We start from the raw sequence: 25045 nt of genomic DNA, 5'->3' as shown, positions 1-25045 counted from the left end.
TTTAAAATACAAAAAGTTAAGGAAGCATAAAAAAGGTACAAAATTAGTAGACAATATTAATGAGTAAGGATTTTTTATTATTGATTTGCTGTTTAGTAGAGTAAAACAGTTTGACATCAATAAATGTCATTTTCTCTTGAAAATAATTATGGCAGCAGTGGGATTTGAACCCACGCCTCCAAAGAGACTGGAGCCTTAATCCAGCGCCTTAGACCGCTCGGCCATGCTACCACATATCTATTTTGGCTCCAAAGGTCATAGTTTATTATTTTACATATTATTTTTAAAGTTTGAGAAGACTCTTGAAATTGTGATAAACTGTTTTAAAATCTAGGACAGATGATGAACTTTTCAACCTTCCAATATTTTACTTTAGCAACTTAGTGGCCTTAGTCCGCTCGGCCATGGTACCACATGGACACTCTTAGCTCACAGATCTGGGTCATGTAGCTCAGGTTACAGTAAAAACATTTTTTTAAATCAATATTTAAAAAGAAGTGTAATGCAAAAAGTGTTTAAATTATGTACAAAATGTTTTGGAAGGTTAAAAAAAGTACATAAATTGACATAAAATATCAATGAGAAAGGATATTTTTATTATTCATTTGCTGTTTAGTAGAGAAAAAACACTTTGACATCAATTACTTATTTTTTCTCAGGGAAAATAATTATGGCGGCAGTAGGTTTTGAACCAATTCCTCCAAAGAATCTGGAACTTTAATCCAGCACCTTAGACACTGCTGATTTTTAGCTAATGCATCTGGATCATATTGATCAGATGTTGAGGAGAAAGGACTTTATTATTATTGATTTTCTTATTAGTGGAGAAAAACACATTGCCATCACTGACTGACATTTTCATAGTAAAATCATTATGGAAGCAGTGGGATTCAGACCCACGCCTCCAGAGAGACTGGAACCTAAATCCAGTGCCTTAGACCACTCGCCCTTGCTACCCCATGGATGCTTTTGACTCAAAGCTCAGAGTTCTGGATCATATAGTTAAGATTACAAGAAAAAATTGTGTAGTTATAAATCAATACTTGAAAAGAAGTGTCATGTTAAAAGTGTTTAAAATACAAAAATTTAAAAAAGGTACAAAATTAGCAGACAATATTAATTAGAAAGGATTTTTTATTATTGACTTGCTGTTTAGTGGAGAAAAACACTTTGACATCAATGACAGTCGTTTTATCTTGAAAATAATTATGACAGCAGTGGAATTTGAACCCATGCCTCCAAACAGACTCGAGCCTTAATGCAGCATCTTAGACCGCTCAGCCACATTTCTACCTTGACTCCATAGCTCATAGTTTATAATTTTACATATTATTTTTACATTTTGAGAAGACTCTTGAAATTATGATAAACTGTTTTAAAATCTAGGGCAGATGATGAACTTTTTAACCTACCAATATTTTATTTTAGCAGCTTAGTGGCCTTAGACCGCTCGGCCATGGTACCAAATGAACACTCTTAGCTCACAGATCTGGGCCATATAGCACAGATTACAGTACAAACATTTTTTTTTGTTTTAAATAAATACTTAAAAAGAAGTGTCATACCAAAAGTGTTTAAGTTATGTACAAAATGTTTTGGAAGGTTAAAAAAGTACATCAATTGACATAAAATATTAATGAGAAAGGATTTTTTTATTATTCATTTGCTGTTTAGTAAAGAAAAACACTTTGACATCAATGACTTATTTTTTCTTAGGAAAAATAATTATGGCGGCAGTAGGTTTTGATCCAAAGCCTCCAAAGAAACTGGAACCTTAATCCAGCACCTTAGACACTGCTGATTTTTAGCTCATGCATCTGGATCATATCAATCAGCTATTGAGGAGAAAAGTCTTTATTATTATTGTTTTTCTTATTAGTGGAGAAAAACATTTTGTCATCACTGACTGATGTTTTCATAGTAAAATCATTATGGCAGCAGTGGGATTTGAACCCACGCCTCCAGAGAGACTGGAGCCTAAATCCAGCGCCTTAGACCGCTCGGCCATGCTACCACATGGACCTGTTTGACCGAATGCTCACAGTTCTGGATCATACAGTTGAGATTACAGGGAAAAAATGTGTTGTTTTAAATCAATACTTGAAAAGAAGTGTCATGTTACAAGTATTTAAAATACAAAAAGTTAAGGAAGCATAAAAAAGGTACAAAATTAGTAGACAATATTAATGAGTAAGGATTTTTTATTATTGATTTGCTGTTTGATATCAATAAATGTCATTTTCTCTTGAAAATAATTATGGCAGCAGTGGGATTTGAACCCACGCCTCCAAAGAGACTGGAGCCTTAATCCAGCGCCTTAGACCGCTCGGCCATGCTACCACATATCTATTTTGGCTCCAAAGGTCATAGTTTATTATTTTACATATTATTTTTAAAGTTTGAGAAGACTCTTGAAATTGTGATAAACTGTTTTAAAATCTAGGACAGATGATGAACTTTTCAACCTTCCAATATTTTACTTTAGCAACTTAGTGGCCTTAGACCGCTCGGCCATGGTACCACATGGACACTCTTAGCTCACAGATCTGGGTCATATAGCTCAGGTTACAGTAAAAAACATTTTTTTAAATCAATATTTAAAAAGAAGTGTAATGCAAAAAGTGTTTAAATTATGTACAAAACGTTTTGGAAGGTTAAAAAAAGTACATAAATTGACATAAAATATCAATGAGAAAGGATATTTTTATTATTCATTTGCTGTTTAGTAGAGAAAAAACACTTTGACATCAATTACTTATTTTTTCTCAGGGAAAATAATTATGGCGGCAGTAGGTTTTGTACCAATTCCTCCAAAGAATCTGGAACTTTAATCCAGCACCTTAGACACTGCTGATTTTTAGCTAATGCATCTGGATCATATTGATCAGATGTTGAGGAGAAAGGACTTTATTATTATTAATTTTCTTATTAGTGGAGAAAAACACATTGCCATCACTGACTGACATTTTCATAGTAAAATCATTATGGAAGCAGTGGAATTCAGACCCACGCCTCCAGAGAGACTGGAACCTAAATCCAGTGCCTTAGACCACTCGCCCTTGCTACCCCATGGATACTTTTGACTCAAAGCTTAGAGTTCTGGATCATATAGTTAAGATTACAAGAAAAAATTGTGTAGTTATAAATCAATACTTGAAAAGAAGTGTCATGTTAAAAGTGTTTAAAATACAAAAATTTTAAAAAGGTACAAAATTAGCAGACAATATTAATTAGAAAGGATTTTTTATTATTGACTTGCTGTTTAGTGGAGAAAAACACTTTGACATCAATGACAGTCGTTTTATCTTGAAAATAATTATGACAGCAGTGGAATTTGAACCCATGCCTCCAAACAGACTGGAGCCTTAATGCAGCATCTTAGACCGCTCAGCCACATTTCTACCTTGACTCCATAGCTCATAGTTTATAATTTTACATATTATTTTTACATTTTGAGAAGACTCTTGAAATTGTGATAAACTGTTTTAAAATCTAGGGCAGATGATGAACTTTTTAACCTACCAATATTTTATTTTAGCAGCTTAGTGGCCTTAGACCGCTCGGCCATGGTACCAAATGAACACTCTTAGCTCACAGATCTGGGCCATATAGCACAGATTACAGTACAAACATTTTTTTTGTTTTAAATAAATTCTTAAAAAGAAATGTCATACCAAAAGTGTTTAAGTTATGTACAAAATGTTTTGGAAGGTTAAAAAAGTACATCAATTGACAAAATATTAATGAGAAAGGATTTTTTTATTATTCATTTGCTGTTTAGTAAAGAAAAACACTTTGACATCAATGACTTATTTTTTCTTAGGAAAAATAATTATGGCGGCAGTAGGTTTTGATCCAAAGCCTCCAAAGAAACTGGGACCTTAATCCAGCACCTTAGACACTGCTGATTTTTAGCTCATGCATCTGGATCATATCAATCAGCTATTGAGGAGAAAAGTCTTTATTATTATTGTTTTTCTTATTAGTGGAGAAAAACATTTTGTCATCACTGACTGATGTTTTCATAGTAAAATCATTATGGCAGCAGTGGGATTTGAACCCACGCCTCCAGAGAGACTGGAGCCTAAATCCAGCGCCTTAGACCGCTCGGCGATGCTACCACATGGACCTGTTTGACCGAATGCTCACAGTTCTGGATCAAACAGTTGAGATTACAGGGAAAAAATGTGTTGTTTTAAATCAATACTTGAAAAGAAGTGTCATGTTACAAGTATTTAAAATACAAAAAGTTAAGGAAGCATAAAAAAGGTACAAAATTAGTAGACAATATTAATGAGTAAGGATTTTTTATTATTGATTTGCTGTTTAGTAGAGTAAAACAGTTTGACATCAATAAATGTCATTTTCTCTTGAAAATAATTATGGCAGCAGTGGGATTTGAACCCACGCCTCCAAAGAGACTGGAGCCTTAATCCAGCGCCTTAGACCGCTCGGCCATGCTACCACATATCTATTTTGGCTGCAAAGGTCATAGTTTATTATTTAACATATTATTTTTAAAGTTTGAGAAGACTCTTGAAATTGTGATAAACTGTTTTAAAATCTAGGACAGATGATGAACTTTTCAACCTTCCAATATTTTACTTTAGCAACTTAGTGGCCTTAGACCGCTCGGCCATGGTACCACATGGACACTCTTAGCTCACAGATCTGGGTCATATAGCTCAGGTTACAGTAAAAACATTTTTTTAAATCAATATTTAAAAAGAAGTGTAATGCAAAAAGTGTTTAAATTATGTACAAAACGTTTTGGAAGGTTAAAAAAGTACATAAATTGACATAAAATATCAATGAGAAAGGATATTTTTATTATTCATTTGCTGTTTAGTAGAGAAAAAACACTTTGACATCAATTACTTATTTTTTCTCAGGGAAAATAATTATGGCGGCAGTAGGTTTTGTACCAATTCCTCCAAAGAATCTGGAACTTTAATCCAGCACCTTAGACACTGCTGATTTTTAGCTAATGCATCTGGATCATATTGATCAGATGTTGAGGAGAAAGGACTTTATTATTATTGATTTTCTTATTAGTGGAGAAAAACACATTGCCATCACTGACTGACATTTTCATAGTAAAATCATTATGGAAGCAGTGGGATTCAGACCCACGCCTCCAGAGAGACTGGAACCTAAATCCAGTGCCTTAGACCACTCGCCCTTGCTACCCCATGGATGCTTTTGACTCAAAGCTCAGAGTTCTGGATCATATAGTTAAGATTACAAGAAAAAATTGTGTAGTTATAAATCAATACTTGAAAAGAAGTGTCATGTTAAAAGTGTTTAAAATACAAAAATTTAAAAAAGGTACAAAATTAGCAGACAATATTAATTAGAAAGGATTTTTTATTATTGACTTGCTGTTTAGTGGAGAAAAACACTTTGACATCAATGACAGTCGTTTTATCTTGAAAATAATTATGACAGCAGTGGAATTTGAACCCATGCCTCCAAACAGACTGGAGCCTTAATGCAGCATCTTAGACCGCTCAGCCACATTTCTACCTTGACTCCATAGCTCATAGTTTATAATTTTACATATTATTTTTACATTTTGAGAAGACTCTTGAAATTATGATAAACTGTTTTAAAATCTAGGGCAGATGATGAACTTTTTAACCTACCAATATTTTATTTTAGCAGCTTAGTGGCCTTAGACCGCTCGGCCATGGTACCAAATGAACACTCTTAGCTCACAGATCTGGGCCATATAGCACAGATTACAGTACAAACATTTTTTTTTGTTTTAAATAAATTCTTAAAAAGAAGTGTCATACCAAAAGTGTTTAAGTTATGTACAAAATGTTTTGGAAGGTTAAAAAAGTACATCAATTGACATAAAATATTAATGAGAAAGGATTTTTTTATTATTCATTTGCTGTTTAGTAAAGAAAAACACTTTGACATCAATGACTTATTTTTTCTTAGGAAAAATAATTATGGCGGCAGTAGGTTTTGATCCAAAGCCTCCAAAGAAACTGGAACCTTAATCCAGCACCTTAGACACTGCTGATTTTTAGCTCATGCATCTGGATCATATCAATCAGCTATTGAGGAGAAAAGTCTTTATTATTATTGTTTTTCTTATTAGTGGAGAAAAACATTTTGTCATCACTGACTGATGTTTTCATAGTAAAATCATTATGGCAGCAGTGGGATTTGAACCCACGCCTCCAGAGAGACTGGAGCCTAAATCCAGCGCCTTAGACCGCTCGGCCATGCTACCACATGGACCTGTTTGACCGAATGCTCACAGTTCTGGATCATACAGTTGAGATTACAGGGAAAAAATGTGTTGTTTTAAATCAATACTTGAAAAGAAGTGTCATGTTACAAGTATTTAAAATACAAAAAGTTAAGGAAGCATAAAAAAGGTACAAAATTAGTAGACAATATTAATGAGTAAGGATTTTTTATTATTGATTTGCTGTTTAGTAGAGTAAAACAGTTTGACATCAATAAATGTCATTTTCTCTTGAAAATAATTATGGCAGCAGTGGGATTTGAACCCACGCCTCCAAAGAGACTGGAGCCTTAATCCAGCGCCTTAGACCGCTCGGCCATGCTACCACATATCTATTTTGGCTCCAAAGGTCATAGTTTATTATTTTACATATTATTTTTAAAGTTTGAGAAGACTCTTGAAATTGTGATAAACTGTTTTAAAATCTAGGACAGATGATGAACTTTTCAACCTTCCAATATTTTACTTTAGCAACTTAGTGGCCTTAGTCCGCTCGGCCATGGTACCACATGGACACTCTTAGCTCACAGATCTGGGTCATGTAGCTCAGGTTACAGTAAAAACATTTTTTTAAATCAATATTTAAAAAGAAGTGTAATGCAAAAAGTGTTTAAATTATGTACAAAATGTTTTGGAAGGTTAAAAAAAGTACATAAATTGACATAAAATATCAATGAGAAAGGATATTTTTATTATTCATTTGCTGTTTAGTCGAGAAAAAACACTTTGACATCAATTACTTATTTTTTCTCAGGGAAAATAATTATGGCGGCAGTAGGTTTTGAACCAATTCCTCCAAAGAATCTGGAACTTTAATCCAGCACCTTAGACACTGCTGATTTTTAGCTAATGCATCTGGATCATATTGATCAGATGTTGAGGAGAAAGGACTTTATTATTATTGATTTTCTTATTAGTGGAGAAAAACACATTGCCATCACTGACTGACATTTTCATAGTAAAATCATTATGGAAGCAGTGGGATTCAGACCCACGCCTCCAGAGAGACTGGAACCTAAATCCAGTGCCTTAGACCACTCGCCCTTGCTACCCCATGGATGCTTTTGACTCAAAGCTCAGAGTTCTGGATCATATAGTTAAGATTACAAGAAAAAATTGTGTAGTTATAAATCAATACTTGAAAAGAAGTGTCATGTTAAAAGTGTTTAAAATACAAAAATTTTAAAAAGGTACAAAATTAGCAGACAATATTAATTAGAAAGGATTTTTTATTATTGACTTGCTGTTTAGTGGAGAAAAACACTTTGACATCAATGACAGTCGTTTTATCTTGAAAATAATTATGACAGCAGTGGAATTTGAACCCATGCCTCCAAACAGACTGGAGCCTTAATGCAGCATCTTAGACCGCTCAGCCACATTTCTACCTTGACTCCATAGCTCATAGTTTATAATTTTACATATTATTTTTACATTTTGAGAAGACTCTTGAAATTATGATAAACTGTTTTAAAATCTAGGGCAGATGATGAACTTTTTAACCTACCAATATTTTATTTTAGCAGCTTAGTGGCCTTAGACCGCTCGGCCATGGTACCAAATGAACACTCTTAGCTCACAGATCTGGGCCATATAGCACAGATTACAGTACAAACATTTTTTTTTGTTTTAAATAAATTCTTAAAAAGAAGTGTCATACCAAAAGTGTTTAAGTTATGTACAAAATGTTTTGGAAGGTTAAAAAAGTACATCAATTGACATAAAATATTAATGAGAAAGGATTTTTTTATTATTCATTTGCTGTTTAGTAAAGAAAAACACTTTGACATCAATGACTTATTTTTTCTTAGGAAAAATAATTATGGCGGCAGTAGGTTTTGATCCAAAGCCTCCAAAGAAACTGGAACCTTAATCCAGCACCTTAGACACTGCTGATTTTTAGCTCATGCATCTGGATCATATCAATCAGCTATTGAGGAGAAAAGTCTTTATTATTATTGTTTTTCTTATTAGTGGAGAAAAACATTTTGTCATCACTGACTGATGTTTTCATAGTAAAATCATTATGGCAGCAGTGGGATTTGAACCCACACCTCCAGAGAGACTGGAGCCTAAATCCAGCGCCTTAGACCGCTCGGCCATGCTACCACATGGACCTGTTTGACCGAATGCTCACAGTTCTGGATCATACAGTTGAGATTACAGGGGAAAAATGTGTTGTTTTAAATCAATACTTGAAAAAAAGTGTCATGTTACAAGTATTTAAAATACAAAAAGTTAAGGAAGCATAAAAAAGGTACAAAATTAGTAGACAATATTAATGAGTAAGGATTTTTTATTATTGATTTGCTGTTTAGTAGAGTAAAACAGTTTGACATCAATAAATGTCATTTTCTCTTGAAAATAATTATGGCAGCAGTGGGATTTGAACCCACGCCTCCAAAGAGACTGGAGCCTTAATCCAGCGCCTTAGACCGCTCGGCCATGCTACCACATATCTATTTTGGCTCCAAAGGTCATAGTTTATTATTTTACATATTATTTTTAAAGTTTGAGAAGACTCTTGAAATTGTGATAAACTGTTTTAAAATCTAGGACAGATGATGAACTTTTCAACCTTCCAATATTTTACTTTAGCAACTTAGTGGCCTTAGTCCGCTCGGCCATGGTACCACATGGACACTCTTAGCTCACAGATCTGGGTCATGTAGCTCAGGTTACAGTAAAAACATTTTTTTAAATCAATATTTAAAAAGAAGTGTAATGCAAAAAGTGTTTAAATTATGTACAAAATGTTTTGGAAGGTTAAAAAAAGTACATAAATTGACATAAAATATCAATGAGAAAGGATATTTTTATTATTCATTTGCTGTTTAGTAGAGAAAAAACACTTTGACATCAATTACTTATTTTTTCTCAGGGAAAATAATTATGGCGGCAGTAGGTTTTGAACCAATTCCTCCAAAGAATCTGGAACTTTAATCCAGCACCTTAGACACTGCTGATTTTTAGCTAATGCATCTGGATCATATTGATCAGATGTTGAGGAGAAAGGACTTTATTATTATTGATTTTCTTATTAGTGGAGAAAAACACATTGCCATCACTGACTGACATTTTCATAGTAAAATCATTATGGAAGCAGTGGGATTCAGACCCACGCCTCCAGAGAGACTGGAACCTAAATCCAGTGCCTTAGACCACTCGCCCTTGCTACCCCATGGATGCTTTTGACTCAAAGCTCAGAGTTCTGGATCATATAGTTAAGATTACAAGAAAAAATTGTGTAGTTATAAATCAATACTTGAAAAGAAGTGTCATGTTAAAAGTGTTTAAAATACAAAAATTTAAAAAAGGTACAAAATTAGCAGACAATATTAATTAGAAAGGATTTTTTATTATTGACTTGCTGTTTAGTGGAGAAAAACACTTTGACATCAATGACAGTCGTTTTATCTTGAAAATAATTATGACAGCAGTGGAATTTGAACCCATGCCTCCAAACAGACTCGAGCCTTAATGCAGCATCTTAGACCGCTCAGCCACATTTCTACCTTGACTCCATAGCTCATAGTTTATAATTTTACATATTATTTTTACATTTTGAGAAGACTCTTGAAATTATGATAAACTGTTTTAAAATCTAGGGCAGATGATGAACTTTTTAACCTACCAATATTTTATTTTAGCAGCTTAGTGGCCTTAGACCGCTCGGCCATGGTACCAAATGAACACTCTTAGCTCACAGATCTGGGCCATATAGCACAGATTACAGTACAAACATTTTTTTTTGTTTTAAATAAATACTTAAAAAGAAGTGTCATACCAAAAGTGTTTAAGTTATGTACAAAATGTTTTGGAAGGTTAAAAAAGTACATCAATTGACATAAAATATTAATGAGAAAGGATTTTTTTATTATTCATTTGCTGTTTAGTAAAGAAAAACACTTTGACATCAATGACTTATTTTTTCTTAGGAAAAATAATTATGGCGGCAGTAGGTTTTGATCCAAAGCCTCCAAAGAAACTGGAACCTTAATCCAGCACCTTAGACACTGCTGATTTTTAGCTCATGCATCTGGATCATATCAATCAGCTATTGAGGAGAAAAGTCTTTATTATTATTGTTTTTCTTATTAGTGGAGAAAAACATTTTGTCATCACTGACTGATGTTTTCATAGTAAAATCATTATGGCAGCAGTGGGATTTGAACCCACGCCTCCAGAGAGACTGGAGCCTAAATCCAGCGCCTTAGACCGCTCGGCCATGCTACCACATGGACCTGTTTGACCGAATGCTCACAGTTCTGGATCATACAGTTGAGATTACAGGGAAAAAATGTGTTGTTTTAAATCAATACTTGAAAAGAAGTGTCATGTTACAAGTATTTAAAATACAAAAAGTTAAGGAAGCATAAAAAAGGTACAAAATTAGTAGACAATATTTATGAGTAAGGATTTTTTATTATTGATTTGCTGTTTGATATCAATAAATGTCATTTTCTCTTGAAAATAATTATGGCAGCAGTGGGATTTGAACCCACGCCTCCAAAGAGACTGGAGCCTTAATCCAGCGCCTTAGACCGCTCGGCCATGCTACCACATATCTATTTTGGCTCCAAAGGTCATAGTTTATTATTTTACATATTATTTTTAAAGTTTGAGAAGACTCTTGAAATTGTGATAAACTGTTTTAAAATCTAGGACAGATGATGAACTTTTCAACCTTCCAATATTTTACTTTAGCAACTTAGTGGCCTTAGACCGCTCGGCCATGGTACCACATGGACACTCTTAGCTCACAGATCTGGGTCATATAGCTCAGGTTACAGTAAAAAACATTTTTTTAAATCAATATTTAAAAAGAAGTGTAATGCAAAAAGTGTTTAAATTATGTACAAAACGTTTTGGAAGGTTAAAAAAGTACATAAATTGACATAAAATATCAATGAGAAAGGATATTTTTATTATTCATTTGCTGTTTAGTAGAGAAAAAACACTTTGACATCAATTACTTATTTTTTCTCAGGGAAAATAATTATGGCGGCAGTAGGTTTTGTACCAATTCCTCCAAAGAATCTGGAACTTTAATCCAGCACCTTAGACACTGCTGATTTTTAGCTAATGCATCTGGATCATATTGATCAGATGTTGAGGAGAAAGGACTTTATTATTATTAATTTTCTTATTAGTGGAGAAAAACACATTGCCATCACTGACTGACATTTTCATAGTAAAATCATTATGGAAGCAGTGGAATTCAGACCCACGCCTCCAGAGAGACTGGAACCTAAATCCAGTGCCTTAGACCACTCGCCCTTGCTACCCCATGGATACTTTTGACTCAAAGCTTAGAGTTCTGGATCATATAGTTAAGATTACAAGAAAAAATTGTGTAGTTATAAATCAATACTTGAAAAGAAGTGTCATGTTAAAAGTGTTTAAAATACAAAAATTTTAAAAAGGTACAAAATTAGCAGACAATATTAATTAGAAAGGATTTTTTATTATTGACTTGCTGTTTAGTGGAGAAAAACACTTTGACATCAATGACAGTCGTTTTATCTTGAAAATAATTATGACAGCAGTGGAATTTGAACCCATGCCTCCAAACAGACTGGAGCCTTAATGCAGCATCTTAGACCGCTCAGCCACATTTCTACCTTGACTCCATAGCTCATAGTTTATAATTTTACATATTATTTTTACATTTTGAGAAGACTCTTGAAATTATGATAAACTGTTTTAAAATCTAGGGCAGATGATGAACTTTTTAACCTACCAATATTTTATTTTAGCAGCTTAGTGGCCTTAGACCGCTCGGCCATGGTACCAAATGAACACTCTTAGCTCACAGATCTGGGCCATATAGCACAGATTACAGTACAAACATTTTTTTTGTTTTAAATAAATTCTTAAAAAGAAATGTCATACCAAAAGTGTTTAAGTTATGTACAAAATGTTTTGGAAGGTTAAAAAAGTACATCAATTGACAAAATATTAATGAGAAAGGATTTTTTTATTATTCATTTGCTGTTTAGTAAAGAAAAACACTTTGACATCAATGACTTATTTTTTCTTAGGAAAAATAATTATGGCGGCAGTAGGTTTTGATCCAAAGCCTCCAAAGAAACTGGGACCTTAATCCAGCACCTTAGACACTGCTGATTTTTAGCTCATGCATCTGGATCATATCAATCAGCTATTGAGGAGAAAAGTCTTTATTATTATTGTTTTTCTTATTAGTGGAGAAAAACATTTTGTCATCACTGACTGATGTTTTCATAGTAAAATCATTATGGCAGCAGTGGGATTTGAACCCACGCCTCCAGAGAGACTGGAGCCTAAATCCAGCGCCTTAGACCGCTCGGCGATGCTACCACATGGACCTGTTTGACCGAATGCTCACAGTTCTGGATCAAACAGTTGAGATTACAGGGAAAAAATGTGTTGTTTTAAATCAATACTTGAAAAGAAGTGTCATGTTACAAGTATTTAAAATACAAAAAGTTAAGGAAGCATAAAAAAGGTACAAAATTAGTAGACAATATTAATGAGTAAGGATTTTTTATTATTGATTTGCTGTTTAGTAGAGTAAAACAGTTTGACATCAATAAATGTCATTTTCTCTTGAAAAGAATTATGGCAGCAGTGGGATTTGAACCCACGCCTCCAAAGAGACTGGAGCCTTAATCCAGCGCCTTAGACCGCTCGGCCATGCTACCACATATCTATTTTGGCTGCAAAGGTCATAGTTTATTATTTAACATATTATTTTTAAAGTTTGAGAAGACTCTTGAAATTGTGATAAACTGTTTTAAAATCTAGGACAGATGATGAACTTTTCAACCTTCCAATATTTTACTTTAGCAACTTAGTGGCCTTAGACCGCTCGGCCATGGTACCACATGGACACTCTTAGCTCACAGATCTGGGTCATATAGCTCAGGTTACAGTAAAAACATTTTTTTAAATCAATATTTAAAAAGAAGTGTAATGCAAAAAGTGTTTAAATTATGTACAAAACGTTTTGGAAGGTTAAAAAAGTACATAAATTGACATAAAATATCAATGAGAAAGGATATTTTTATTATTCATTTGCTGTTTAGTAGAGAAAAAACACTTTGACATCAATTACTTATTTTTTCTCAGGGAAAATAATTATGGCGGCAGTAGGTTTTGTACCAATTCCTCCAAAGAATCTGGAACTTTAATCCAGCACCTTAGACACTGCTGATTTTTAGCTAATGCATCTGGATCATATTGATCAGATGTTGAGGAGAAAGGACTTTATTATTATAAATTTTCTTATTAGTGGAGAAAAACACATTGCCATCACTGACTGACATTTTCATAGTAAAATCATTATGGAAGCAGTGGAATTCAGACCCACGCCTCCAGAGAGACTGGAACCTAAATCCAGTGCCTTAGACCACTCGCCCTTGCTACCCCATGGATACTTTTGACTCAAAGCTTAGAGTTCTGGATCATATAGTTAAGATTACAAGAAAAAATTGTGTAGTTATAAATCAATACTTGAAAAGAAGTGTCATGTTAAAAGTGTTTAAAATACAAAAATTTTAAAAAGGTACAAAATTAGCAGACAATATTAATTAGAAAGGATTTTTTATTATTGACTTGCTGTTTAGTGGAGAAAAACACTTTGACATCAATGACAGTCGTTTTATCTTGAAAATAATTATGACAGCAGTGGAATTTGAACCCATGCCTCCAAACAGACTGGAGCCTTAATGCAGCATCTTAGACCGCTCAGCCACATTTCTACCTTGACTCCATAGCTCATAGTTTATAATTTTACATATTATTTTTACATTTTGAGAAGACTCTTGAAATTATGATAAACTGTTTTAAAATCTAGGGCAGATGATGAACTTTTTAACCTACCAATATTTTATTTTAGCAGCTTAGTGGCCTTAGACCGCTCGGCCATGGTACCAAATGAACACTCTTAGCTCACAGATCTGGGCCATATAGCACAGATTACAGTACAAACATTTTTTTTGTTTTAAATAAATTCTTAAAAAGAAAATGTCATACCAAAAGTGTTTAAGTTATGTACAAAATGTTTTGGAAGGTTAAAAAAGTACATCAATTGACATAAAATATTAATGAGAAAGGATTTTTTTATTATTCATTTGCTGTTTAGTAAAGAAAAACACTTTGACATCAATGACTTATTTTTTCTTAGGAAAAATAATTATGGCGGCAGTAGGTTTTGATCCAAAGCCTCCAAAGAAACTGGGACCTTAATCCAGCACCTTAGACACTGCTGATTTTTAGCTCATGCATCTGGATCATATCAATCAGCTATTGAGGAGAAAAGTCTTTATTATTATTGTTTTTCTTATTAGTGGAGAAAAACATTTTGTCATCACTGACTGATGTTTTCATAGTAAAATCATTATGGCAGCAGTGGGATTTGAACCCACGCCTCCAGAGAGACTGGAGCCTAAATCCAGCGCCTTAGACCGCTCGGCGATGCTACCACATGGACCTGTTTGACCGAATGCTCACAGTTCTGGATCAAACAGTTGAGATTACAGGGAAAAAATGTGTTGTTTTAAATCAATACTTGAAAAGAAGTGTCATGTTACAAGTATTTAAAATACAAAAAGTTAAGGAAGCATAAAAAAGGTACAAAATTAGTAGACAATATTAATGAGTAAGGATTTTTTATTATTGATTTGCTGTTTAGTAGAGTAAAACAGTTTGACATCAATAAATGTCATTTTCTCTTGAAAAGAATTATGGCAGCAGTGGGATTTGAACCCACGCCTCCAAAGAGACTGGAGCCTTAATCCAGCGCCTTAGACCGCTCGGCCATGCTACCACATATCTATTTTGGCTCCAAAGGTCATAGTTTATTATTTAACATATTATTTTTAAAGTTTGAGAAGACTCTTGAAATTGTGATAAACTGTTTTAAAATCTAGGACAGATGATGAACTTTTCAACCTTCCAATATTTTACTTTAGCAACTTAGTGGCCTTAGACCGCTCGGCCATGGTACCACATGGACACTCTTAGCTCACAGATCTGGGTCATATAGCTCAGGTTACAGTAAAAACATTTTTTTAAATCAATATTTAAAAAGAAGTGTAATGCAAAAAGTGTTTAAATTATGTACAAAACGTTTTGGAAGGTTAAAAAAGTACACAAATTGACATAAAATATCAATGAGAAAGGATATTTTTATTATTCATTTGCTGTTTAGTAGAGAAAAAACACTTTGACATCAATTACTTATTTTTTCTCAGGGAAAATAATTATGGCGGCAGTAGGTTTTGAACCAATTCCTCCAAAGAATCTGGAACTTTAATCCAGCTCCTTAGACACTGCTGATTTTTAGCTAATGCATCTGGATCATATTGATCAGATGTTGAGGAGAAAGGACTTTATTATTATTGATTTTCTTATTAGTGGAGAAAAACACATTGCCATCACTGACTGACATTTTTATAGTAAAATCATTAAGGAAGCAGTGGGATTCAGACCCACGCCTCCAGAGAGACTGGAACCTAAATCCAGTGCCTTAGACCACTCGCCCTTGCTACCCCATGGATACTTTTGACTCAAAGCTCAGAGTTCTGGATCATATAGTTAAGATTACAAGAAAAAATTGTGTAGTTATAAATCAATACTTGAAAAGAAGTGTCATGTTAAAAGTGTTTAAAATACAAAAATTAAAAAAGGTACAAAATTAGCAGACAATATTAATTAGAAATTATTTTTTATTATTGACTTGCTGTTTAGTGGAGAAAAACACTTTGACATCAATGACAGTCGTTTTATCTTGAAAATAATTATGACAGCAGTGGAATTTGAACCCATGCCTCCAAACAGACTGGAGCCTTAATGCAGCATCTTAGACCGCTCAGCCACATTTCTACCTTGACTCCATAGCTCATAGTTTATAATTTTATATATTATTTTTACATTTTGAGAAGACTCTTGAAATTATGATAAACTGTTTTAAAATCTAGGGCAGATGATGAACTTTTTAACCTACCAATATTTTATTTTGGCAGCTTAGTGGCCTTAGACCGCTCGGCCATGGTACCAAATGAACACTCTTAGCTCACAGATCTGGGCCATATAGCACAGATTACAGTACAAACATTTTTTTTTGTTTTAAATAAATACTTAAAAAGAAGTGTCATACCAAAAGTGTTTAAGTTATGTACAAAATGTTTTGGAAGGTTAAAAAAGTACATCAATTGACATAAAATATTAATGAGAAAGGATTTTTTTATTATTCATTTGCTGTTTAGTAAAGAAAAACACTTTGACATCAATGACTTATTTTTTCTTAGGAAAAATAATGATGGCGGCAGTAGGTTTTGATCCAAAGCCTCCAAAGAAACTGGAACCTTAATCCAGCACCTTAGACACTGCTGATTTTTAGCTCATGCATCTGGATCATATCAATCAGCTATTGAGGAGAAAAGTCTTTATTATTATTGTTTTTTTTATTAGTGGAGAAAAACATTTTGTCATCACTGACTGATGTTTTCATAGTAAAATCATTATGGCAGCAGTGGGATTTGAACCCACACCTCCAGAGAGACTGGAGCCTAAATCCAGCGCCTTAGACCGCTCGGCCATGCTACCACATGGACCTGTTTGACCGAATGCTCACAGTTCTGGATCATACAGTTGAGATTACAGGGAAAAAATGTGTTGTTTTAAATCAATACTTGAAAAGAAGTGTCATGTTACAAGTATTTAAAATACAAAAAGTTAAGGAAGCATAAAAAAGGTACAAAATTAGTAGACAATATTAATGAGTAAGGATTTTTTATTATTGATTTGCTGTTTAGTAGAGTAAAACAGTTTGACATCAATAAATGTCATTTTCTCTTGAAAAGAATTATGGCAGCAGTGGGATTTGAACCCACGCCTCCAAAGAGACTGGAGCCTTAATCCAGCGTCTTAGACCGCTCGGCCATGCTACCACATATCTATTTTGGCTCCAAAGGTCATAGTTTATTATTTTACATATTATTTTTAAAGTTTGAGAAGACTCTTGAAATTGTGATAAACTGTTTTAAAATCTAGGACAGATGATGAACTTTTCAACCTTCCAATATTTTACTTTAGCAACTTAGTGGCCTTAGACCGCTCGGCCATGGTACCACATGGACACTCTTAGCTCACAGATCTGGGTCATATAGCTCAGGTTACAGTAAAAACATTTTTTTAAATCAATATTTAAAAAGAAGTGTAATGCAAAAAGTGTTTAAATTATGTACAAAACGTTTTGGAAGGTTAAAAAAGTACATAAATTGACATAAAATATCAATGAGAAAGGATATTTTTATTATTCATTTGCTGTTTAGTAGAGAAAAAACACTTTGACATCAATTACTTATTTTTTCTCAGGGAAAATAATTATGGCGGCAGTAGGTTTTGAACCAATTCCTCCAAAGAATCTGGAACTTTAATCCAGCACCTTAGACACTGCTGATTTTTAGCTAATGCATCTGGATCATATTGATCAGATGTTGAGGAGAAAGGACTTTATTATTATTGATTTTCTTATTAGTGGAGAAAAACACATTGCCATCACTGACTGACATTTTCATAGTAAAATCATTATGGATGCAGTGGGATTCATACCCACGCCTCCAGAGAGACTGGAACCTAAATCCAGTGCCTTAGACCGCTTGCCCTTGCTACCCCATGGATACTTTTGACTCAAAGCTCAGAGTTCTGGATCATATAGTTAAGATTACAAGAAAAAAATGTGTAGTTATAAATCAATACTTGAAAAGAAGTGTCATGTTAAAAGTGTTTAAAATACAAAAATTTAAAAAAGGTACAAAATTAGCAGACAATATTAATTAGAAAGGATTTTTTATTATTGACTTGCTGTTTAGTGGAGAAAAACACTTTGACATCAATGACAGTCGTTTTATCTTGAAAATAATTATGACAGCAGTGGAATTTGAACCCATGCCTCCAAACAGACTGGAGCCTTAATGCAGCATTTTAGACCGCTCAGCCACATTTCTACCTTGACTCCATAGCTCATAGTTTATAATTTTACATATTATTTTTACATTTTGAGAAGACTCTTGAAATTATGATAAACTGTTTTAAAATCTAGGGCAGATGATGAACTTTTTAACCTACCAATATTTTATTTTATCAGCTTAGTGGCCTTAGACCGCTCGGCCATGGTACCAAATGAACACTCTTAGCTCACAGATCTGGGCCATATAGCACAGATTACAGTACAAACATTTTTTTTTGTTTTAAATAAATACTTAAAAAGAAGTGTCATACCAAAAGTGTTTAAGTTATGTACAAAATGTTTTGGAAGGTTAAAAAAGTACATCAATTGACATAAAATATTAATGAGAAAGGATTTTTTTATTATTCATTTGCTGTTTAGTAAAGAAAAACACTTTGACATCAATGACTTATTTTTTCTTAGGAAAAATAATTATGGTGGCAGTAGGTTTTGATCCAAAGCCTCCAAAGAAATAAAAAAAAAAGCCTCCAAAAAATAAAAACAAAAACAAAAAAAGAGGATGCCGTGGAGGAGTCCAACGAGGAAAGGAAAAATATAAGGTAGTCAGAAAAAAGAAGAAAAAAACCATTGGCATATTAACATCTACTGAAAATCAATCGTTGGAAGGAAAAAATCCTATTTATAATTTGAGTAAAAGAATATTAACAAAAGAAGAAGAAAAAATCCTGAAGAAAGGCTTAAAATATGCCCCAACATCCAACATGCAAGAATTCGACAAATTTGTTGATATTCATAAATTTATACGAAAAATCACGTTAAAGAAATTTTTTGCTACCAAAGAAAAAGAAGGAACATCAGAGATTCCACCCGAAATAAGAAGGGAGAATACAGATCATGAAGAAGAACCAAAGAGGAAGAAGAAAAAGAAATCTACTTTCTATCCATCATATATTAAGGGAAATTTCATAGAAACCTTCACGAAGGTAGTCATAGATGACGTGGAACATTTAAAAAAAAGGCGCACCAGATCTAATCTCACCAAGAAAGAGAAGGAATTAATTAAAGACCTAGCCAAAGACGAAACCATAGTAATTAAACCTTGTGATAAAGGAGGGGGGATTGCCATTCTGGATAAGGACAACTACACCAAGGAGGTTTATAGACAATTAGCCGACATCACAACCTATGGCAAATTAAAAGGGGACCCAAGCAATAGAATAAAGGAAAATTTCGAGAAATTGATACAAGAACATCTTCACAAAGGAGGATTAACCAAGGATGAGTATGAATATGTCGAGGTATCAGACTCCACCACCCCAAATATATATATACTCCCTAAGATCCACAAAGATCCTGTTAATCCTCCAGGAAGACCCATCATCGCGGGCACCAACAGTCTGACGTCTAATCTGTCATCTTTAATTGATTCCTTTCTGCAACCCTTGGTAATAAAAAGCAAATCCTACCTGAAGGACACGGGAGATACATTAAACAAATTAAAAGATTTCAAATGGGAAATGGACCGCCTCCTAGCCTCAGCGGACGTCACATCACTATACACCTGCATACAGCATACTAAAGGTTTAGAAGCCATAACATGGTCCTTGGAGAAATCAGATTACTCAGTAGAAAAAAAGAACTTCATCATTGACGCCATAAGATTTATCCTAGAAAACAACTATTTCTTCTTTAATGGCGATTTCTACATACAACGCACAGGGACAGCAATGGGAACAAAATTTGCCCCAAGCTACGCTAACTTGTTTATGAATTTTTGGGAGGAGAAACACATATACAACAGCGTAGCTTGGGGTTCCCAGCTAATTAAATGGCAAAGATATATAGATGATGTGCGACTTCTATGGGAAGGTAGCGAAAATTCACTGATGGAATTTTTTGAATCTATCAATACGAACGAATTTAACATCAATTTCACCGTATCACACAGTAAGACTCAGATCAACTTCTTGGACCTAACCATCTATATAGAAGAAAACCACATACAAACAAAAACCTTTCATAAACCGACAGATGTTAACACATTTATACCAACGGATAGCCAACATCACAACATCTGGCTTAAAGGCGTACCAAAAAGTCAATTTTTACGTGTCAAACGCAATTGCAGTAAGAAAGAAGTCTGTAGACACCAAATGGAACAGATGAAGCATAACTTTATAGAAAAAGGATACAACGAAGAATTGCTGAATCAAGTAATCGAGGAGACAGATAAAAAAGAAAGAGAAACTCTACTGCAACCAACAAGAAGAGAAGAACATCAAAATGAAAAATTTGAAGACAAACACAAATGGGCATTTATCACCAAGTATGACGCCCAGCATAAACAACTTGAAAAAATAATTCGTAAAAATTGGCACCTTCTCCAACGGGATCCTGTTTTGAACAAAATTATTCCAAACAAACCATCTTTCATATACCGCAAGTCAAGAAACCTCAAGGACCATCTAGTCAAAAGCTCCCTCCCTTTACCATCTAGAAATCTAATTAGGACCAAAGGTTTTCACAGATGCGGCATGTGCATAGGTTGCCGTAGTGTCACAGATTCGAATTCTAAATATTCTGAACTCAAGATCAACGATAAATCCATAAAAATCACAGACTTCATCACCTGTAACACTTCAAATGTTGTGTATCTAGTGGAATGTTCCTGTGGTTTAGCATACATAGGAAGGACGACAAGACCTCTGAAAATACGTATTTCTGAACATTTAAGAAATATCAAAAAAGGACTTCAAACACACTATCTCTCTAATCACTTCAAAAATCACCATAACTGTTCAATCAACCATATAAAGAAATTTGTGGGCTTGAAACACATCAAAGCAACCTGGAAGGATAAGAATATAGAAAGCAGACTGGCTAGGACAGAAATGCGTACCATTTTCGACTTAAAAACATTAAATCCAAGGGGACTTAACCAGGATTTTGAGTTAAAATGGTTTCTATAAAAAATTGAACTATCAGCTTTTACACTTCCCCATAATTGTGATTTTTATCCATCACATGCACTCCGTTCATTTCTTGCACACAAGTCACAATAATATTCATATAAAGCTTCACCATACAAATAACCTTTATATGTATATAATACATCATCACTAATATAACCCCATTTTTTATTTAGTGTCTAGATGTATATTTCCTAATGGATAGAAGATGTATGGAGACACTCATGAAGCAGTTTTTATTATAACCATCACCAGAGAAATAAACGGACTTTTTTACTACAATCCCCAGAATCCATCTGGTTTGAATATCTCTTCCTGAAGAATACTGCAAATGACTTCCGCAGCACAGGACTAAGTTACCCAGAACACTTATTGTTTTCTGCATCACATACGGACACTTCCGGTTTCGCGGAACTACACTACCCAGAAGCCACGGCGCGTCACTTCCGGTCGCGGCGATTCCGGAGTTCTCTCGTTCTGCACATCGGTGTGCTCTTCTGCTCCTTCGCATGTGTGCCACTCACACCACCAATGATTTAGACTTAAAAGGGAATGACTATAGAGTCTTTTTAAAAGATGAATTTTCGGGAAGATCCGGAACCGGAAATGACGCAACGGATTGCAATTTCCGGCCATATACTATAAAAACCTCATCATATCAGTCCTCCATCAGCCTTGACAAAGAGTAACCCACTCGAAACGCGTTGGCTGAGGACCATTGCCTGCTGGACACTGCCCCACCCGCGCTGGGGGAAAGGTAGGACCACTTTTGTTCTTTTACTATTCAGCCAGTTAGGATACCGATCCCTCACGTCTGAATAAAGTTGGTCCAGCCAATCCCCTTCATGGGTGGTTGCCACCTGCAGCCAATTTTTATTGTCATATTCATGTTTATATTTTAATTTACAAATATATTAAAAAAAAATTATACCGTCACAAGAGTTCCTATTCGTATTGAAGGAAGACAAAGAAACCTTGATGAGCATAGCACTACGATAACATCCGTGAGTACTGGTATGAATCCATGTTTTATAAAGATACCTTGATGAGAGGATAGCACACTATATTAGTGTAAGTAAGGTACGCACAATAAGGAATTCATTCCGCTACTCCGACATACACATCATCAGGATTGTGATCCTAATATGGGAAATAAGGTCCCCACCTAAAAAGATACCTTGATAGGCTTGTCACCACATTTGCTCTGTGTAAGTGGAGGTATATCCACCATTATACATATTGTCTATGGAGAAAATAGATCCCGTCTCTTGAAAAAGCTTCTTCCGAATATTTCCACACATCAGTGGTTAACCACCAGTTATTTTTATGTTTTTCCATGCTGATAAACCCATCGGAAGAACATTAGAATAAGGAAAACCTAAGAAGAATAAGAAAAGCATCCACAGATCCGATCCATCACGATCTTTAGGATAAGTATTGATTCCTAACATTTTCTCAGCGCCAATTCCCCTCACCATTTCCTTTCACTTCACATTTTAGCTTTTTGGATCATCTGGGATAGATCCAAGGTATAAGGGAAAGGCAGCAGAGATTTGAACAGGAGCGCCATTAAACTTCTCAATAAAGCCTCTTGCTCATTCTACCACATGGACCTGTCTGACTGAATGCTCACAGTTCTGGATCATACAGTTGAGATTACAGGAAAAAAATGTGTTGTTTTAAATCAATTGACATAAAATATTAATGAGAAAGGATTTTTTTATTATTCATTTGCTGTTTAGTAAAGAAAAACACTTTGACATCAATGACTTATTTTTTCTTAGGAAAAATAATTATGGCAGCAGTAGATTTTGATCCAAAGCCTCCAAAGAAACTGGAACCTTAATCCAGCGCCTTAGACACTGCTGATTTTTAGCTCATGCATCTGGATCATATCAATCAGCTATTGAGGAGAAAAGTCTTTATTATTATTGTTTTTCTTATTAGTGGAGAAAAACATTTTGTCATCACTGACTGATGTTTTCATAGTAAAATCATTATGGCAGCAGTGGGATTTGAACCCACGCCTCCAGAGAGACTGGAGCCTAAATCCAGTGCCTTAGACCGCTCGGCCATGCTACCACATGGACCTGTTTGACTGAATGCTCACAGTTCTGGATCATACAGTTGAGATTACAGGAAAAAAATCTGTTGTTTTAAATCAATACTTGAAAAGAAGTGTCATGTTACAAGTATTTAAAATACAAAAAGTTAAGGAAGCATAAAAAAGGTACAAAATTAGTAGACAATATTAATGAGTAAGGATTTTTTATTATTGATTTGCTGTTTAGTAGAGTAAAACAGTTTGACATCAATAAATGTCATTTTCTCTTAAAAATAATTATGGCAGCAGTGGGATTTGAACCCACGCCTCCAAAGAGACTGGAGCCTTAATCCAGTGCCTTAGACCGCTCAGCCATGCTACCACATATCTATTTTGGCTCCAAAGGTCATAGTTTATTATTTTACATATTATTTTTAAAGTTTGAGAAGACTCTTGAAATTGTGATAAACTGTTTTAAAATCTAGGACAGATGATGAACTTTTCAACCTTCCAATATTTTACTTTAGCAACTTAGTGGCCTTAGACCGCTCGGCCATGGTACCACATGGACACTCTTAGCTCACAGATCTGGGTCATGTAGCTCAGGTTACAGTAAAAACATTTTTTTAAATCAATATTTAAAAAGAAGTGTAATGCAAAAAGTGTTTAAATTATGTACAAAACGTTTTGGAAGGTTAAAAAAGTACATAAATTGACATAAAATATCAATGAGAAAGGATATTTTTATTATTCATTTGCTGTTTAGTAGAGAAAAAACACTTTGACATCAATGACTTATTTTTTCTCAGGGAAAATAATTATGGCAGCAGTAGGTTTTGAACCAATTCCTCCAAAGAATCTGGAACTTTAATCCAGCACCTTAGACACTGCTGATTTTTAGCTAATGCATCTGGATCATATTGATCAGATGTTGAGGAGAAAGGACTTTATTATTATTGATTTTCTTATTAGTGGAGAAAAACACATTGCCATCACTGACTGACATTTTCATAGTAAAAGCATTATGGAAGCAGTGGGATTCAGACCCACGCCTCCAGAGAGACTGGAACCTAAATCCAGTGCCTTAGACCGCTCGCCCTTGCTACCCCATGGATACTTTTGACTCAAAGCTCAGAGTTCTGGATCATATAGTTAAGATTACAAGAAAAAATTGTGTAGTTATAAATCAATACTTGAAAAGAAGTGTCATGTTAAAAGTGTTTAAAATACAAAAATTTAAAAAAGGTACAACATTAGCAGACAATATTAATTAGAAAGGATTTTTTGTTATTGACTTGCTGTTTAGTGGAGAAAAACACTTTGACATCAATGACAGTCGTTTTATCTTGAAAATAATTATGACAGCAGTGTAATTTGAACCCATGCCTCCAAACAGACTGGAGTCTTAATGCAGCATCTTAGACCGCTCAGACACATTTCTACCTTGACTCCATAGCTCATAGTTTATAATTTTACATATTATTTTTACATTTTGAGAAGACTCTTGAAATTATGATAAACTGTTTTAAAATCTAGGGCAGATGATGAACTTTTTAACCTACCAATATTTTATTTTAGCAGCTTAGTGGCCTTAGACCGCTCGGCTTTGGTACCAAATGAACACTCTTAGCTCACAGATCTGGGCCATATAGCACAGATTACAGTACAAACATTTTTTTTTGTTTTAAATAAATACTTAAAAAGAAGTGTCATACCAAAAGTGTTTAAGTTATGTACAAAATGTTTTGGAAGGTTAAAAAAGTACATCAATTGACATAAAATATTAATGAGAAAGGATTTTTTTATTA

General features: G+C 34.1%; 19 non-coding genes across 19 annotated transcripts; all 19 read right to left on the bottom strand.

Annotated features, from left to right (window-relative positions):
* Positions 1-149: 149 nt before the first annotated feature.
* On the bottom strand, positions 150-231 carry TRNAL-AAG (transfer RNA leucine (anticodon AAG)). Its single transcript has one exon. It is a non-coding gene; the product is annotated as a tRNA-Leu (tRNA).
* A 1701-nt stretch (positions 232-1932) lies between these two features.
* Positions 1933-2014, bottom strand: TRNAL-UAG (transfer RNA leucine (anticodon UAG)). Its single transcript has one exon. It is a non-coding gene; the product is annotated as a tRNA-Leu (tRNA).
* Positions 2015-2258: 244 nt separating this feature from the next.
* TRNAL-AAG (transfer RNA leucine (anticodon AAG)) lies at positions 2259-2340 on the bottom strand. Its single transcript has one exon. It is a non-coding gene; the product is annotated as a tRNA-Leu (tRNA).
* Positions 2341-4039: 1699 nt separating this feature from the next.
* Positions 4040-4121, bottom strand: TRNAL-UAG (transfer RNA leucine (anticodon UAG)). Its single transcript has one exon. It is a non-coding gene; the product is annotated as a tRNA-Leu (tRNA).
* Positions 4122-4383: 262 nt separating this feature from the next.
* On the bottom strand, positions 4384-4465 carry TRNAL-AAG (transfer RNA leucine (anticodon AAG)). Its single transcript has one exon. It is a non-coding gene; the product is annotated as a tRNA-Leu (tRNA).
* Positions 4466-6165: 1700 nt separating this feature from the next.
* On the bottom strand, positions 6166-6247 carry TRNAL-UAG (transfer RNA leucine (anticodon UAG)). The gene has a single exon. It is a non-coding gene; the product is annotated as a tRNA-Leu (tRNA).
* A 262-nt stretch (positions 6248-6509) lies between these two features.
* TRNAL-AAG (transfer RNA leucine (anticodon AAG)) lies at positions 6510-6591 on the bottom strand. The gene has a single exon. It is a non-coding gene; the product is annotated as a tRNA-Leu (tRNA).
* Positions 6592-8292: 1701 nt separating this feature from the next.
* On the bottom strand, positions 8293-8374 carry TRNAL-UAG (transfer RNA leucine (anticodon UAG)). The gene has a single exon. It is a non-coding gene; the product is annotated as a tRNA-Leu (tRNA).
* Positions 8375-8636: 262 nt separating this feature from the next.
* TRNAL-AAG (transfer RNA leucine (anticodon AAG)) lies at positions 8637-8718 on the bottom strand. The gene has a single exon. It is a non-coding gene; the product is annotated as a tRNA-Leu (tRNA).
* Positions 8719-10419: 1701 nt separating this feature from the next.
* TRNAL-UAG (transfer RNA leucine (anticodon UAG)) lies at positions 10420-10501 on the bottom strand. Its single transcript has one exon. It is a non-coding gene; the product is annotated as a tRNA-Leu (tRNA).
* A 244-nt stretch (positions 10502-10745) lies between these two features.
* Positions 10746-10827, bottom strand: TRNAL-AAG (transfer RNA leucine (anticodon AAG)). Its single transcript has one exon. It is a non-coding gene; the product is annotated as a tRNA-Leu (tRNA).
* A 1698-nt stretch (positions 10828-12525) lies between these two features.
* Positions 12526-12607, bottom strand: TRNAL-UAG (transfer RNA leucine (anticodon UAG)). The gene has a single exon. It is a non-coding gene; the product is annotated as a tRNA-Leu (tRNA).
* Positions 12608-12869: 262 nt separating this feature from the next.
* TRNAL-AAG (transfer RNA leucine (anticodon AAG)) lies at positions 12870-12951 on the bottom strand. Its single transcript has one exon. It is a non-coding gene; the product is annotated as a tRNA-Leu (tRNA).
* Positions 12952-14651: 1700 nt separating this feature from the next.
* TRNAL-UAG (transfer RNA leucine (anticodon UAG)) lies at positions 14652-14733 on the bottom strand. Its single transcript has one exon. It is a non-coding gene; the product is annotated as a tRNA-Leu (tRNA).
* Positions 14734-14995: 262 nt separating this feature from the next.
* TRNAL-AAG (transfer RNA leucine (anticodon AAG)) lies at positions 14996-15077 on the bottom strand. Its single transcript has one exon. It is a non-coding gene; the product is annotated as a tRNA-Leu (tRNA).
* Positions 15078-16776: 1699 nt separating this feature from the next.
* TRNAL-UAG (transfer RNA leucine (anticodon UAG)) lies at positions 16777-16858 on the bottom strand. Its single transcript has one exon. It is a non-coding gene; the product is annotated as a tRNA-Leu (tRNA).
* A 262-nt stretch (positions 16859-17120) lies between these two features.
* On the bottom strand, positions 17121-17202 carry TRNAL-AAG (transfer RNA leucine (anticodon AAG)). The gene has a single exon. It is a non-coding gene; the product is annotated as a tRNA-Leu (tRNA).
* A 5991-nt stretch (positions 17203-23193) lies between these two features.
* On the bottom strand, positions 23194-23275 carry TRNAL-UAG (transfer RNA leucine (anticodon UAG)). The gene has a single exon. It is a non-coding gene; the product is annotated as a tRNA-Leu (tRNA).
* Positions 23276-23537: 262 nt separating this feature from the next.
* TRNAL-AAG (transfer RNA leucine (anticodon AAG)) lies at positions 23538-23619 on the bottom strand. The gene has a single exon. It is a non-coding gene; the product is annotated as a tRNA-Leu (tRNA).
* Between the last annotated feature and the right edge of the window lie 1426 nt (positions 23620-25045).

The sequence above is a fragment of the Pseudophryne corroboree genome, chromosome 3 (assembly GCF_028390025.1).
Source record: "Pseudophryne corroboree isolate aPseCor3 chromosome 3, aPseCor3.hap2, whole genome shotgun sequence".
In the NCBI taxonomy this organism is placed as follows: Eukaryota; Metazoa; Chordata; class Amphibia; order Anura; family Myobatrachidae; genus Pseudophryne; species Pseudophryne corroboree.
The sequence above is the reverse complement of the archived record's forward strand: the minus strand, read 5'-3'. Positions and strand labels throughout refer to the sequence as shown.